This window comes from Malaclemys terrapin, chromosome 2 (assembly GCF_027887155.1).
Source record: "Malaclemys terrapin pileata isolate rMalTer1 chromosome 2, rMalTer1.hap1, whole genome shotgun sequence".
Lineage (NCBI taxonomy): Eukaryota > Metazoa > Chordata > Testudines > Emydidae > Malaclemys > Malaclemys terrapin.
Genome location: NC_071506.1, coordinates 88,737,195 through 88,754,120, shown reverse-complemented (window position 1 = coordinate 88,754,120; position 16,926 = coordinate 88,737,195).

The window sequence follows — 16,926 nt, the reverse complement described above, 5'->3', positions numbered from 1 at the left end:
ATTAAAATTTCAGATTTTTTGTCAAAATGTGAAGTTTTCTGTGAAATTAAATTGGGTTTTTCCATCCGCTCTGGGAACAGGAAAAAACCTCCAGCAGCATTAATGCTTGTTTCTGCTGTAGATTGTTAATCCATGTCGGATTAGAACTCCTTAAAATCAGGGATAAAGGCATTCTTTACATCATATTCTTTTTCAATTTCTATTAAGAGAATTTTTATTTAGTCCTTTTGTGGTTATTGAGTAAGACATTTCATCACCTCAGAAGTGCCTTTCATCCAGATACCATCTAAAAAGCTTTAAAAATCATTAAGATAACCTCACAGCCACATTGTTGGGTAGATGAACATTATTATATGGAGGGGGATGTTAAGTAAGTTGTAGGACAGGCAATAAGGAAAAGGGAGAACTGTAAGTCAGGGAATGAGTTGGATAAAAAAGTTAAGGATATAATGAGGTTTCTGCCATGCTTGAAATTCAAATTTTAACAGTGAGAGAGGTAAATATTAAATAAATGTTTTGGAAAGTTACTGACCAGGATGAGCAAACTGCATGGAATTGGATTCAGCCAGTCAACCAAATGCATTTATTTATCAGACGTACTGCAAATATTTCTCTTCTTCTTGCATATCTTCCTAGACATCTTTATCCTGTGCAGATGTTACTACAAGTTTTAACAGCTGAATTCACAGGTGGACAGATGTGTGCAAAGCACCTGCAAAAACTAAATAAAAACTAAAAATAATAGGATTTTAAAACTAATCATTAGAGGATTGCAGCGGTCATGTGTAAAGACACAGGCAACAACCAAAGCACCAACATTCTTATGAATTGCTCACATATTAAGATGCATTGGAGACGGGCACATAGAAATTCCTGTGTCCTGAACTCATGAGAAGATCATTGGAAACCTGAGCCAAAGTTTGCCATACACTAAAGCAGAGAAGCCCCAGCATGTGTAGATGCATAGCTCTAACCTGGTCTTTGTCTCTAACTATCTCTTATTGCCTTCCTCCTTGCCAACAATGCCAGACTTGATGCCGCTTTCATTTCTGTCTCCTACTTCAATCTTGGTGCCTTCCTCCTTGCAACCCCCTATGTATTGGGAATGTCCGCCCGGTCTGCCACCCCCCTCTCCAGTCAAAGCCACCTGAAAGGACAACCAGACTGTGAGAAATAAAAAGTTATCTAAAACAACTTCTTCCTCTAGGTCTTCCTCCATCTGTCGTCTACACTATGGGCTCATGCTCAGATGGCGGATTCTTGGCTGTCTCTACCCGGTGTAATTTAGCAATGCCTCTAGGCTACACTAAATTATGCAGGTTTGTAACAGCCCCTTAGGGGCATTACACATGCTGGGGATCGCAGAGTACAGTGTACTCCAGCTACATTTGCATGTAAAACTTTGTATGAATTCTGCATAAGAGGATTTGGCTCAAGTGATAGAGGCCTATGTTTTGAGATTATGGGTCTAGCAGAGGTGGTGCATGGGCGGACATGTGGAGTAGAGCACCCCCCCCCCCCCCCCCAGCAGACCAATCTGGGGGGGGGGGGAATAAGAGGGGTTCCCTTCTCCCACTCCATCCCCTCTCCCGGCCAGCTGGCTCGGGCAGGCCAGCTGCTTCTCTTGCTGGCTGCTCTGGAGCAGCCAACTTCAGCCACATGAGAAGTGGCTCCCTTCCACTCACTGGCCAGCCCACCTGCCAGGGAGAGTAGCCGAACATGCCAAGGGTGGGAGAAAGAGGCACAGTGGGAGAAAGACAGAGCCTGCCCCCCCGCAGGTAACATGGGGCACGGAAAGTACAACAGCCCAGGCTGGGTACAGGGAGAGGGGGGCTGTCGCTGGGCAGAGACGACATGTGGGGCGGTGACATGTCCTCCCCTTTTGAGATTGTTCCCCCCCGCCCGTTCGGGGAGGCACGAGTCGTCTATGGCCTAGGTCTAGAACTGAGTTTTCTGTAATAATTGTCTCATTTGCAGCACATGAATTCATTACAAACCCACAGGGGCTTTATCCACCTTCATACTTCTGTTGGCTCATTTATTTTTCAGACAGCTACCTCATGTTCAGAGGGGAACAGAGAATCTGAGCGAGGAAGCTGCCAGAACACATGTGGCGTGTTCACAGTGATACGCTCTTCAAACTCTTGTAACTTGTTATAGTAGATAATGAATTATGCTGCTTTGTGGTTACAAGAGTGATGTAACTCAGTAAATTATTAATGACCCTTTTCAGATGACTTTGTTTCTAAATATGTTGCAGAGCCTATATGTTGGAGACCAACACGGTGTATTTGCAGCAACAGAGCACCCCACTGCAAAGTACTAATATCTTTCCACCTCTGCTATTGGAAAAACCAACATGTTCAACTTGAAAACGGAGCAGGCTTTAGCATGAAGTGCTCAGAGTAAGATCAGGACAAAGGTGACCTTTGAGATCATCCTTCTTTTCAGACACAAAGGAGACCAACTGTGAGAGACTAATTGCTCATCACAGATGACTCCCTTCCATTTAAATTCTTTTGAAAAGGATGCCTTTCAGTCAGGGCCGGCTCCAGCGTTTTTGCTGCCCCAAGCGGCAGGGGAAAAAAAAAGCCACAATTGGCGTCACTTCAGCGGCAGCTGTACCGCCGCCGCTTCATTCTTCGGTGGCAGGTCCTTTCCTCCCAGAGGGACTGAGGGACCCACTGCCGAAGAGCCGGATGTGCCGCCCCAAGCGCCTGCTTGCTGTGCCGGTGCCTGGAGCTGGCCCTGTTTTCAGTAAAAGATGGACTTGGAAGGGACACTGATTAGTGACACAGCTCAAAGCCTAACATGGGCTGGCTGCTGCTGGACTTTTGGTTTTGGGGTCAGTAGAAGTTAAAGGTGAACTGCAAAGCAAAAAATTAAAGGTGAGGCACAGAGTTTACTGCCAAAACATCCCCTCTAACCTGGCAGTTAGAATCTTTTTTTTTTTTTTTTTAAATGGAAACTTTGTGATATTTGCTGGTTTACTGAGGCTGTCTGCAGAATACACTACCTGAAATCTCACTGTAAACCATACAATCCATGGAATTTGTGTTGTGACAGAATGATGCAAGCAGATATCATCAATGACCTAGGAAGAACAGTGGTCACTATTAAGAATTCAACTTCTGCCAAAAGATGTAAGAGTAGGTAGAGTTCATCTTTCTTCTGTGCTTAGAATAAGAAATAGCCCAACTATCACAGTTTGGTAAGTGAAGGCAAATGCTTAATGATGACCACTGTACCTACAGGATTTCAAAGTTGTTTTTGTTTTAAAATGTTAGTTATGTATTCAGAGCCTACCCCTGCTTTCATTTTTATCCATAATACCCAATACCAATATTTTCAGAGACCGATATCATCTAGTACACAGGAAACTGGTTTTTTGCTCCTTCGTATTATGGAATAAATATGGCACTGGCAAAAATTATAGAGGAGTCAATGCTCTTATGCAAACTCGCAGAAAAATGCAATGTTTATAAATATTGCTGTACCTTTGTGCAACAGGAGGAGGAAATACTAAAGAAAACACATTACTTAAACCCCCTTCACACATGCACTAACAAGACAAAATCCTCATATGCAGTATGTAACAAAGCATTGTGCAACCTCACTTTCTGCTCCTCATGCTGGCCAACAACTGACATTTGTACCACTAGAAAAAAGAATGAGGAGTACTTGTGGCACCTTAGAGCCTAACAAATTTATTTGAGCATAAGCTTTTGTGGGCTACAGCCCATTTCATCAGATGCATGCAGTGGAAGATACAGTAGGAAAATTTTATATATATATATATATATATATATATATATATATATACACACACACACACACACACACACACAGAGAGAACATGAAAAAATGGGTGTTGCCATACCAACTGTAACAAGGGTAATTAATTAAGATGAGCGATTATCAGCAGAAGAAAAAAAACCTTTGTAGTGATAATCAGGATGTCATAATGTCATTACACAATGTAAAACTGTTTTCCCAATGCTAATATTTCCCCCCTACTCTTACTCGCACCTTCTTGTCAACGGTTGGAAAGGGGCCATCCTGATTATCCCTACAGACCTTTTTTTCCTCTTCTGCTAATAACTCAACTAATAGCTCACCTTAATTAATTACCCTCATTACAGTTGGTATGGCAACACCCATTTTTTCATGTTCTCTGTGTGTGTGTGTGTGTATTATATATAAAAACAAAATTTTCCATTGCATGCATTCAATGAAGTGGGTTTTAGCCATGAAAGCTTATGCTCAAATAAATGCGTTAGTCTCTAAGGGCTTGTCTATACTTACGCGCTGGTTTGGGGGTAGGCAATCTAACTTCTGGGTTCAATTTATCATGTCTTGTCTGGACGCGATAAATTGAACCCAGAAGTGCTCTCTGCCGACTCTGGTAATTCTGCTTGGCGCAAGGAGTATGCGGAGTCGACGGGGGGAGCCTGCCTGCCGTGTCTGGACCGCAATAAGTTCGAACTAAGGTACGTCGACTTCAGCTATGTTATTCACGTAGCTGAAGTTGCATACCTTAGTTCGAATTGGGGGGTTAGTGTAGACCAGGCCTAAGGTGCCATAAGTACTCCTCATTCTTTTTGCTGATACAGACTAACACAGCTACCACTCTGAAACCTTGTACCACTAGGGATCTCTTCCCCTTGCAGCAGAGGCTGCATCATTGATATAGCAAGAACTACTCTTACAACTGTCTCACACAACCAAATCCCTTCCCCTGCCCTGAGAATTTTGGAACTATCGTGTTCTCGGAAACTGCTTTAAGCCTAGTTCAGCATTCCCAAACAGTAGTAGTAGTTCCTCTATGCTCTCAAACTGCACCATCTCCACAGCCGCCTAGCCCTAATGTAGTCACAGAGCTTGCTCTAGCTGAGGCTTAACGTCACAGAAATTATTTTAACTAGACAGGATGCAATTGTGCTCCAGTCTTCCAAAAGGGAACACGGAGACACTCAATTTACAGACATCAAAGAGAGCATAGTAATTGTGTTTGGCAACTGTTCCAAAGCAAATAGACTGCCGCTGCACGCAATCAAAATGAAATGACAAAGCCATTGGTTCCCGGGGAGGGGAAATTCATTTCAGACTGTTTTTGTCATCCTTGTTAGTCCAGATGTTTTCTTTGTAGTTCTCTGCTGGACTTGCAATTAGGTAATGTTGATTAAAAACCCCCATTCTTAGTACGTGAAAGTCCTATTTCTCCTACTTGTTTTAGGCAAGCTCCATAGTCATTCCTGTGGATTTATGCATCTACTTCTACTATTCTCAGTTGAAAACTGGTGTTATTGATCTGGTTCCAAATGACTAAAGGAGAACACTGACCCCATCCGTCTGCCTGACTTGTAGTGGGCTTACGGAAGGAAGAAGAAAGGGCATTCATCATGCGGGATGGCAGTCAGCAATGGAACAATATCAGTATTCAGAAAAACACACCTTGTTTTCCTTTTCTATCTTCTCCCAGGTGCTAGTTTCTGCAAACTGGAACTCAACTCATGAAGTTTGGCCCTAGAGCCAAAGTTCAGAGCCAGAATATCAGTTCAAAACCATTTCTCGTGAGAGAAAACACTGTACCGCTGCAATCACAATTTAGGGGGACTTTTGGGGAGGGGGAAAAAGCATAGCACACATTTTTTTTTCACAAAAGGTCAGCGAGGTGCAGAAATAGCTCCAGTGAATCCTGACGTTATCGCCTTGTCTAGATCAGAGGTGGGCAAACTGCAGCCCACGGCTGACCATCCTGCCTGGCCCCTGAGCTCCTGGCCCAGGAGGCTAGCCCTCAGCTCCTCTCCTACTGTCCCCCCCTCCCCTGCAGCCTTGGCTCTCTCGCTCTGCCGGCACAATGCTCTGGGCAGCAGGGCTGTTAGCTCCTGGGGCAGCGCTCGGCCTGATCCTGTGCTGGGTGGTGGCTGTAGCACCACCAGTGCTCCAGGGAGCAGTGGGGGTTAGATAGAGGGCCTAGGAGTTTGGGGTGGTGGTTGGGGGGGGGGGGGTAGATGATCAGGGTGAATGGGGGCAGGAGTCCCAGGGGGACAGTCAGGAATGAGAGGAGGGGTTGGATGGGGCAGCAGGGGTCTGGGGGGGGAGGGGTAGATAAGAGGTGGGGGCCAGGCCACGACCCCCCTCCCCAACCGGCCCTCCATTCAATTTATGAAACCTGATGCGGCCCTCAGGCCAAAAAGTTTGCCCACCCCAATCTAAATGAACAGTTAGTGGGTGATGTGTAAATCTACAGCATAGTGCAGGGTCTGGTGTGTGGACCCTGTTCCCAGGCATTAAAAGTTCTCTGGGGCATTTTAATCTACTCTGCTTTGACGTGGGGTTAGATCAAAATGCCCTTGGGAACTTTTAGTGCACAGTAGCAGGTCCGTGCAGACAGACAGTATGAGACAAGCTCGTACCTGCAGGTGCACATCCCAGCTCACCGTGCACCATCTGGTAGGCTAGACAAGCTGTAAGTGAACTCTGCCTAACTCTAGGGTCACTGAAACATCTGCTTGCTGCTCACAAACCTCAAGAACTTCAGTGCAGAATGAAAGCACCCAAGATATTGCACTGTCCACCATTCAACACCCCCTCTCCCCCCACATTTTGCTGATGGATTTGGCATCCATTAGAATTCAAAATAAAGCAAGAAAGAGGGAGTTTGAATTGCAGCAAAACACCCAAAGTCACACCTACCCTCCTATGTGCACAACCACTGCTCGAATTGGCTGTGTCAACATGAAAGGACTGATGGACTGACCAAGTCCAGGCAGTGATGGGGCCAGTGTAATTATTATGGCTGCTCAGGGCTGTGGTACACCAAACCTCTTAAGGTACAGTAGTACAGCAGATGAACCATGGCTTGGAGGCACGGGTTGAAGGAACTTCAGCTGCTAAGCCCTGGCCAGGTCCAAGTAACCATTCAGATTCGTGGCTAAAGTGAAGGGATCTTTTACTAGGGCTGGCAGAAAGGAAAGGTTGCAAATACCTTAGATCTGCTGGCTTAACCAGTTACACTTCAGGGTTGCACACAGTGAATTATAGACTATCAGGGTTGGAAGGGACCTCAGGTCATCTAGTCCAACCCCCTGCTCAAAGCAGGACCCATCCCCAGATTCCTAAGTGGCCCCCTCAAGGATTGAACTCACAACCCTGGGTTTAGTAGCCCAATGCTCACGTTACTAAGCGATCCGTCCCCCTCAGCTATCCAATAAAAGGTTAGATTTCCCCACATCTAGTGTCTAGGGTACCCTCTCCAGCCAGACCTCTAATAAAGGCAAATAGGAATATGTCGGTGTGTGGCGCCGTTTCCCCCACCCCCACCCCACACACACAGTTGAGGGACATTGGGTCACCATTGGTGCAACAGCACCTCCTGCACAGCTCGCTAGAGCAGCTGCTCCAATCACAGTGGTAGCTAGGCTATAAGTACCCCACCCACAGGCCCAAGCTGCATACAGTTATCTATTACCAGGGCAGTAGCCTGTTCTCTTGGATGCGAGCACACTGATTATTTCCTAGATTAATTCACAGTGTCTAAGGGTATGTCTACACTACGAAATTAGGTCGAATTTATAGAAGCCGGTTTTATAGATATCGGTTTTATACAGTCGCTTGTGTGTGTCCCCACATAAAATGCTCTAAGTGCATGAAGCCGGCGGACCGCGTCCACAGTACCGAGGCTAGCATCGACTTCCGGAGTGTTGCACTGTGGGTAGCTGTCCTACAGTTCCTGCAGTCTCCGCCGCCCATTGGAATTCTGGGTTGAGATCCCAATGCCTGATGATACAAAACAGTGTCACGGGGGGTTCTGGGTACATGCCATCAGGCCCCTCCCCCTCCGTCAGAGCAACGGCAGACAATTGATTCATGCCTTTTTACCTGGGTTACCTGTGCAGACAACATACCACAGCAAGCATGGAGCCCGCTCAGCTCAGCTCAGCGGCACCATTTGTCATCTGGGTGCCGGTAGACATGGTACTGCATTGCTACACAGCAGCAGCTAATTGCCTTTTGGCAGTAGATGGTGTATTACGACTGGTATGCGTCGTCGTCATACTCCAGTTCAATCATAGGCACCTGAGCAGACATGCTTTGTCTCCTGGAGACTCAGTCCTGCCAGCAGTCCTATTGAACCGTCTTGATGACGATGGCTAGCAGTCGTAGTACAGTATCTTCTGCCAAGCACCCAGAAGATGCCGAGGGCTATTAGTCATGCTGCACCATCTGCTGCCAGCTTAAGATGTAAAAAATAGATGGACCAGATTTGTTCTGTATTCATTTGCTTCCCCCTCCCTCCGTGGTCACCTGTGCTCTCCATACTGGGCAAACAGGAAATGAAATTCAAAAGTTCGCAGGGCTTTTCCTGTCTACCTGGTCAGTGCATCTGAGTTGAGAGTGTTGTCCAGAGCGGTCATAAGGAAGCACTGTGGCATAGCTCCCAGAGGCCAATATCATCAAATTCCGTCCACACTACCCCAACTCCGACCCGCAAAGGCCGATTTTAGCGCTAATCCCCTCGTTGGACGTGGAGTAAAGAAACTGATTTAAAGGGCCCTTTAAGTCGAAAGAAAGGGCTTCGTCGTGTGGACATGTCCAGGCTTAATTCGATTTAACCCTGCTAAAGTTGACCTAAACTCGTAGTGTAGACCAGGGCTCAGACACTTTGGCTGCAATAGCCTTCTTCAGGGCTCCTGTCCCTTTAAGAGTCTGGTCTAATTGTTGTGCCCTTGGAGTTCCCTTCAGTCCATGCTCTGCTCAGCTACGTGGCTGCAGGTCTCCACGCCAGTCTCATTCCATGCTGCTTCTCCAAGTTTTGCAGTGACCTGAACCTGAAGCCAGTCACAGTCTGCTCTGCCAATGGTTCTCTAGCTCCTACTGCAGCTTGCTCTCCTGCTCAGCTTCCAGCTTGCCTGCTCTGCTCTTAACTCATGTTGCAGCCAGGACTTACAGAGAAAGGTTCTTCGTGAGGCAGGGTGTTTCTGTTTCCTCTCCCCATTAGCCTGGGGAGAAGGGGGTATGTACCTGGGTGGCCACTCTGGCAGGTCATGGGAGAGAAGGGAGCAATGGGAATGGTAGTTTCCCACTTAATAGATTCAGTCATACCTGTTTGGGGGTCAGAACCCTAGGGGACTCACCACAGAGGTGCAGCTCACCTATGGGCTGCAAGAACCACAGCATGTTGGAAGTGGTGGAGTCCCCAAGGGGCAGGCATGACAGGGAACCTCACAGGGCACAGAGAGAATGCACAACTCTCACTAACATGAATTGCTACTTTCTGGCAGGCCCCTTAGCAAATCAAAACCACAAGGAAGGAAAAGATAACTAGGGGTAACCATCCTTGGTAGGAATCTAAGTCACAAACTGTGGAAGGGAGCGGGAAGAAAGGAAGGGATGGAGGCTAAGTTGGTTGTGGACAAATGCCAGCTAGAGCAGCTGTTGAATAGCGCCACTCAGCCTAAAGGAGGGCTAGGGGAAGATTGCATGTGTAGCCCAGCTGGCAGGTTTCAAAGCGGTGCCAGGAGTGGAACAAGGTAAGTGACCTTAGGTGCACTTAGTGGTGACAGAGGCAGCCTGCTTCTGTCCAGAGCCACCTTTTATAGCAACACCAGGTGGCACTCCAGTTGCCTCTAAAAGGTGTTGGCATTGACCATCTGGATCACTAGTTCCACTTGAACCCCCCCAGCATTGGCACCCAACCAGACTAAAAATCAGGAAGGAGACTAATTTCTGCCCCTGAAGTTCAGAAGCAAAATGAGGTTCCAGCACCCTTTCGTTCCTGGGGCAGGTGCCCATTAGCATTCACCTCTGCCTCTGAGGAGGGTGATGCTAGGCAGCGAAGAGGCCATCTTCCCTGTGAACTTACCCCACAGAACACGAACACAAGCACAGGCGACTTTAACGCTGAAGTGAGGTATCCATGCTGGGGCATTCTTATTTCTTCATAGCTCAACACCACATACTTGATTCCCCCCGACTTTACAAAAAGGAAAAATTCTGGCACTTTAATATTTACAGCAACTGCAGAACTCATAGAAGTTTTGCCTAGTCAGGCTCCATACCGCTTCCTTTCATCTCAGGCTATGAATACCTGCAGCATGAAACAAACTGCAACAAACTGCTTAATAGCCTGTATCATCACTTCAAGCATGACAAATGTCAGCCCAGCTACAATTCCATTAGTGTGCAAGGAGATTATATTTATCTGTATCTATTTAAAAATCACTAATCCAAAGGTGATGGTTTCATCTCGATACTTCATATTTTCAGGACATCATAAAGCATATTTAATATTCTTATTTTTCAATATAGCTCAGTTGGAGGATGAATTAGAGTTCTACGCTTTGAGATCACAGCCCAACATAATACACTTCTACCTCAATATAACACGACCCGATATAACACAGTAAAACAATAAAGCAGTGCTCCGGGGGGGGGGAAGGGGGGGGGCTGCGCACTCCGGTGAATCAAAGCAAGTTCAATATAATGCGGTAAGATTTTTTTGGTTCCCAAGGATAGCGTTATATCGAGGTAGGGAAAAGGAGAAATAAATCAGTGAAGGTCAGCAGAAAGGGGAAATATTGCTTATGAAAGTAAGTATCCTCTTCTTAAGAGCACTAGCACTAGAAGAAAAATAAATTAACACTGGAGATAACATTTAGATATTAAAAACAAGGCAAGAAACAGCTGTATATCTAGTGTTGATTCCTGATGTGTAAAACCAAAATTATTATCCACCTTAGGGAGGTGGGAGAAACACTCCCTTTGCTCAGTCTTATGGGAAGAAAGAATCCCGTTTACTTTCCCAATGTTTCCTGCTTCTATCAGTTATTTGTATATCGTCATGTACCCTACATGAGACATGTCAGCAAACAACTCAGCTACCCAATGTTTCTGAATAAGCAAGTCCAATATCAGCGCTGAAAGAATACATTTCTGCCTGTAGGCAACTGTGGGTAAGGCAGCACTATTTGCCTTTTTGATTCACTAGTAATTCTCAAAAGAATTCTCACCAGAAAAGCAAAATTCCATTATTTGTTGCAGATTATATGAGGTTTCCCAATGGTGATAGTCACTTAACAGTGTCTACCCTCTACTTCTTCACCCACAGGCACACACCTTACCCATTGCCACAACTATTGTGCACCATAGACCACACGCCAAAACCTTAACTCTACCCTCTAGGGATATCAGTCTTCCAGCATCTCCTTACCAAACTATCCCCTACGAACACAGCAGATTACCTCTCAATCTTTCCTTCTTCACATGGCCTTCTCTCAACTACTCTCAGTTGTGGATGTTTGGTGAGTTCTCTGTTAGTATTTTCATTGTCTAGGCAACACAGGTAAAAACAGCAACATATGGTTTTACTACTCTAAAGTTAGACAGACGTTGTTACTTAGATACTATGGCAATAGGCAAAATAGAAAAAATGATAAATGAGTGAATAGACACATAGAAAAGATTAACAGAAAGATCAGTACAAGTTTTATGGGGGAATTTGTATCCATGCACAGCAGAAAAGTTTGTCAAATCATGGTATGTTGTATGATGCTTCTCGCTATTAATGTTAACTATTGTTGTTGATTTTCCTATTCATTAATTATGAAACACACAAGCCAGATTGCAGACCCTTCGAACTCATTCAGTGTATAATTCAGCTGCATTTCACAGATTTATCCATAAAGAGTCAGCAGGGTCTGGGAGGCAGGAACTGTGGAGGGCCACTTTTGGGGGCCCCACAGGCCCAGAGTGGCCTGGGGGGATTAGTGGGGGGCCAGGAGCAGGCTGCTCCACTTCCCCTCGCCCCGGCCCCAGCTCGGGGGAGGGGGATTGGTGAGAGCCAGAGACGGTCCTTTCCCCAACCCAAGTGACATGGCTGGGACCAGGACAAGGGAAGCAGAGTGGGCTGGAACCACGTCGCTGTGCTTCCCACCGCCGGTGAGTGCGGGGGTCACTGGGGGAAGAGGTGGAATGAGGGCAGGCTGGGGGAAGGGTAAGAGCAGGGCAGAGGGAGTTGTCCGGGGCCCCACACCTCCTAGGGATGGCCCTGCCCCTTGCAGTGGGGGGCGGAGTGGGGGACCGGCCAAGGGATAGGACTGGTCACCAGGGCTGGTACTGCCACGTATGCAACATGCAGGTGCCTAGGGCACCATGAAATTTGGGGCAATTCGGTGTCCCAAATTTCATGGTGCCCTACACAGCATATGTAGCTGTGTATGCCTAAGGACAGCCCTGAGAGTCAGTCAAACTGGAGGGTTGGCTCAGGTTTTCTAAAATTCTGCCATCAGTGCCAAAAATGAATGCAACCAACTGTTGAAGGCTAGTTAGTTTTGCTGCAGCTTCCAGTCTTTCTTTAAAAGACATTAAAAAATGACAGGGAGCACAACCCTTGCAGATAGGTCTTGAAGTCTTCCAGGTTGGCAGAGGACATGAGGGACAGTTTGCAGAACAAGAATATGGTGTCCATTCACCTGCCACCTGGAAGTTAAATGTAACATGCCACCAGAATGTGAAGATGGAAATAATTCCTGGCACTCAACTGCCATTTCTTTTTGAAAGTGTATTTAAATCCTATTTGTACTCAAGACTTGTCAAGGAATTTCTCATTCATGTGGTTGGGGGAGGAAGAGATCTGGTCCTTCTAGTAGTTTATAAAAAGTGTCATGTACTTGTACATTGTATAAATAATTGTTAAAAGGGATTTACTCACAGATGTTTAACATAATACATTGAATTTAATGATCATCAATAAGATTGAGAAATTAATTCATAAAAGGCCAGAAAATCCAGAATCACGGATTCCCAAATCAGCCATGGGAATAACTCAGGTCCCTTGTACATACAAAATAGAAGAGGGCTGATTCAGATGCCAACAAGGTTAGAATTCACGATTTAATTTTTTATCTGAATTTAGATCTAGCATCTGAACCAAAATGAGAGAATGGAATCTCACCTCTTCTCTCTGCTAAAAGGAGCCACGCTGGTTTTGTTTGAGGGCATGGGCGGAAGCCTATTAGCCAGGAAAGGAGTCCAGTCAGGCTCAGGAGCCTACTAGTACCCGTTATATCAGGAGTCGGCAACGTTTGGCACGCGGCTCACCAGGGTAAGCACCCTGGCGGGCCGGGCCAGTTTATTTACCTGCTGACGCGGCAGGTTCGGCTGATCGCGGCCCCCACTGACCGCGGTTCGCCATCCCGGGCCAATGGGGGAGGCGGGAAGCCGCGGCCAGCACATCGCTCGCCCGCGCCGCTTCTCGCCGCCCCCATTGGCCCAGGACTCATCTCTCGCGCATATTGGAGTCGCTGTGTGGGCTACTTCAGACCCAGGGCATTGGGAGACACAGGACTCAAGCTCCACAGAGACCCATTGTGGATAGGGAGCTTTTCTGCAGGAGCCTACCAACCGTTCTAGGGCTCCATAGGTTGATAACCCACTACCCCACAGTCCTCTACCCTTCCTGAGGATCAGCCAGGCCAGCAAGGAGCTCCTCTCTGCGGAGGAAAGAGTTTGGAAGACAGTGACACATAACCAAATTATCTCATAGACCCCTCCATACAACCATTCAGCACCTAATCAGGTGCTAAGGATAGAATACTGTGTTTTTCAGCAGTGTTCAACCCAGAGTCATGGAAGGTTAGACTATCTTTACAGCTTTGCTCTACAGTCAAAGAAATCGCCCCATGCAAGCAGCTGAATCCATTAAGCAGGGTCAATGCTACACAGTGAAAAATTAAAGAAAACATGAAGTATGCAATTATGTGAGTCATACACAGCAAGTGCCCTTTGCTCCAATTCCTACAGTAACATACCAGACATTTGACCTCAACTTTGCTATATTATGAGCAAAGCAACCACTGTGAATAGAATCCTTTTTAGCTATCTGTGCAGCTTTCATTGGGGGACAGTGTAGTCTCCCTAGTACTCACACAAAACACCCTTTATTACTATGTGAACAGAAGATTTATAGGACTCCAGGGAAAAATGTGCTGATCTCACTCAATTCAAAAAGAGTAGGAGGGCATAGTCTTGATGGAGAAGTCAAGTCTATAATTTAGTATACTTTTAAGAGAAGGGAGGGCCCTCTTCTAACACATTTAGACAATGAGACAAAGGGAAGGAAAGAAAATGATCAGTTAATGAAAGAAGAAAGATGCTTGCTCACAGTAGCAGCAAGTTTGTTGGCTTATAAATATAAAATCCTTATTCAATAAGAAGACTAGCAGAGAGGTTGCTGAAGTTGTTTTTGTTGTTGGCTTTTTTGTTTGTTTAATTGGAGGCTGGAGATTACATAAATATCATCCAGTTGAGCTAGAATCCACTATTGGGATTTCTAGGAGATTAGCAGAAAGTGCTATCAGAGAAAAAAAAGAGACCAGATCTCTTTTTTTTGCCAAGAGTTTTTTCCATGGATTTGAAAGAGAGAGACACCCACACTTCTGGCCCAGTAAGCTGCGTATGGAAATTCATATTCCCAGTGCTGATACTGTGTTCCTGTGACCCAGTGGCTTTGTATTCATCACTGGCATATACTTAATTTATTTACAGACTGCATACTCAGAGCAAGTAAAATAAACCAGATCAGTGAGCAGCGTATGTGAACACAGACCATTAGCACTAGCTAGAGCCAAAACCAATGCTCTAAGTCACCCACATGGCCCTCATGAAGTTGGCTGGCAGCATTCTGTAATGAAAAATGGGCGGGGGCGATTATTGTTGGTTCAAATTCACACACCAGCCAGCTGCCTCTCTCTCAGGTCACACAGGTAAAGATGCACAGAGGACGAGGAGTGGGGAGGAAAGAGAAGGTCTGGGTACATTGAGAAGGATCAGACTTTTTAGCAAGTATTAAAATGACATCACAAGTCAGAGGTAAGGGCGAGAGAACCATGAATGGATTCCACAGCCTAGCTAGAGAAGGAGAAGGGTTGCTGCAGTCCCCACCACACAACCTAAGGTCAGGATCATGGCTACCAGGTCACAGCCAGGAGCATAGAACATACATACACCCCTGGTAGCCACATATTGCAACTTCTCAGCCCCCTTCTCTATCTAGTTAGTGTCTTCTACCATGCCCATCACTGCTGTATCTGAGCATACATATCCATGGTGGAGGGTTCTAGGAAGTCTGATGCATAACAAAGAGGAATGGGGAACCTCCAACTTACAGTGTGCAATTGGGTAGTGGAGCCCCTAGGGCAGGGTGGCATAGGATAGGATAGACATTTTATATGGTTAAGGGGAAAGGGATTGAGAGATAGAAACCAATACGCAGGGTTTCAGAAAAAGATGAACTCTTCCAAAATGCCTCTGACCAGTCACCCCCTCCCTATATGTTAGGGGTGAGGGGTGGGATTTCCTTCTGGCCATTGTAATTGGGTAAGTGACGTTTTGGAGTACAAGGCTGGAAGGTTCACTTATCTTAATTAAAAAAGATTTTTGAAAGAGAATGACCATCTTCCTCTCCCTGCACATACTAAGGATTGGCAATTGCTCCCACCTCTGACAAGAGATCTTGGGGCAGTTTCTGCTCTGTGCTACACACTAACTGGAGCCACTTCCAGACTCCCAATTCTGAGGGCTAGCCCTCGCAATGAAGAGCTCCACCAGATTGCTGTAAATTGTGCCACAGGCTAGATTCTATGTCAATGGTGGAGCAGAGCTGCACCATGCCCACTCTCCACCCTGGAAGCAGAGAGTGGGAGCAGAGGCACAGGGTCCAGCAGCACCACAGGGTACATCAGCACTGCACACTCCTTATGGTGACATGTAGCGTACACACACAGCATGCCCCCCTCCCCAGCAAGGGTATAAATAGCAGTGTAGGCACTGTTTCGACCAGTAAAGATACAGCTGACTCCTTACAGTATGTAGCCTACACAGCTTTCTACATGCCCAAGCAGTGCCTCCCCTGTCTATTTTCAGCAGTGTAGTGTCCTGTGGTCTCCCCACTGCCTGAGCCTTTTACTGTAACGTGTAGCTACATATACCCATCAGTGGTGTGCAGACTCAACAACAGTTCCTCTATGCCAGGGGAATTTGTGGCTGGATTACAACTCCTTTGTGTTGCCTAAGTGGCACAACATAGTTGTAACTGATCTTAAAAATTTGCTCCATAAGTCCTTGATTATTTCTGTGTACAAACAAACAAAACCTTCCTTAAGATGCATAGAGTACTTAACACCATTAACTAGTACCTGAGCAAGAATTAACATGTTAGAAATAGAGAGAGCGCGCACACAAGTTGAAAGCCAGGAATTTCAAAGCTAAGCTTCAAGTTAAAAGTTAATTGCAACACCTTATTGAACCCCTTGTCCTCTTCTGAATGGGGGAAAAAAAACTTTTGCCATGTTCAATTTCTTCCCTCTCTGCGCTCTGGACTGTTGTAACTTCTTCAAAAAGAAAAATCCCCAAACAAGATCTGACAAGACATTCTTCTACCTTTTCCCTTGGTGCTTCCCCGCCCCTTCACTGAATCAGAGATCTCACATCTTCTCTTTCTTCCTGTAACCCCTCCACCTGCCACTGAAACCTCATTCCATCCCCCCCGTTCTCACCCTCCTAACTTCTCCCTCTCCTGTTTTATTCTCTTCACAATACAAGCATGCTTTAGTCTCTCCCATCTAAGATGACCCATCATTGATCCCATTTACCTTTCCTATCACAACCCTGCCGCCCTTCACCTCTAAGCTCACTGAACATTCCTATCCGCAAACAGAGTCTGGAGTTCCTTTCCTCCAATTACATCCTAGACCAGGGGTCGGCAACCTCTGGCATGCGGCTCGCCAGGGTAAGCACCCTGGCGGGCCAGGCCAGTTTGTTTACCTGCCGCGCCCACGTCCACAGGTTCGGCCGATCGCGGCTCCCACTGGCCGCAGTTTGCCGCTCCAGGCCAATGGGGGCAGTGGGAAGTCGCGGCCAGCA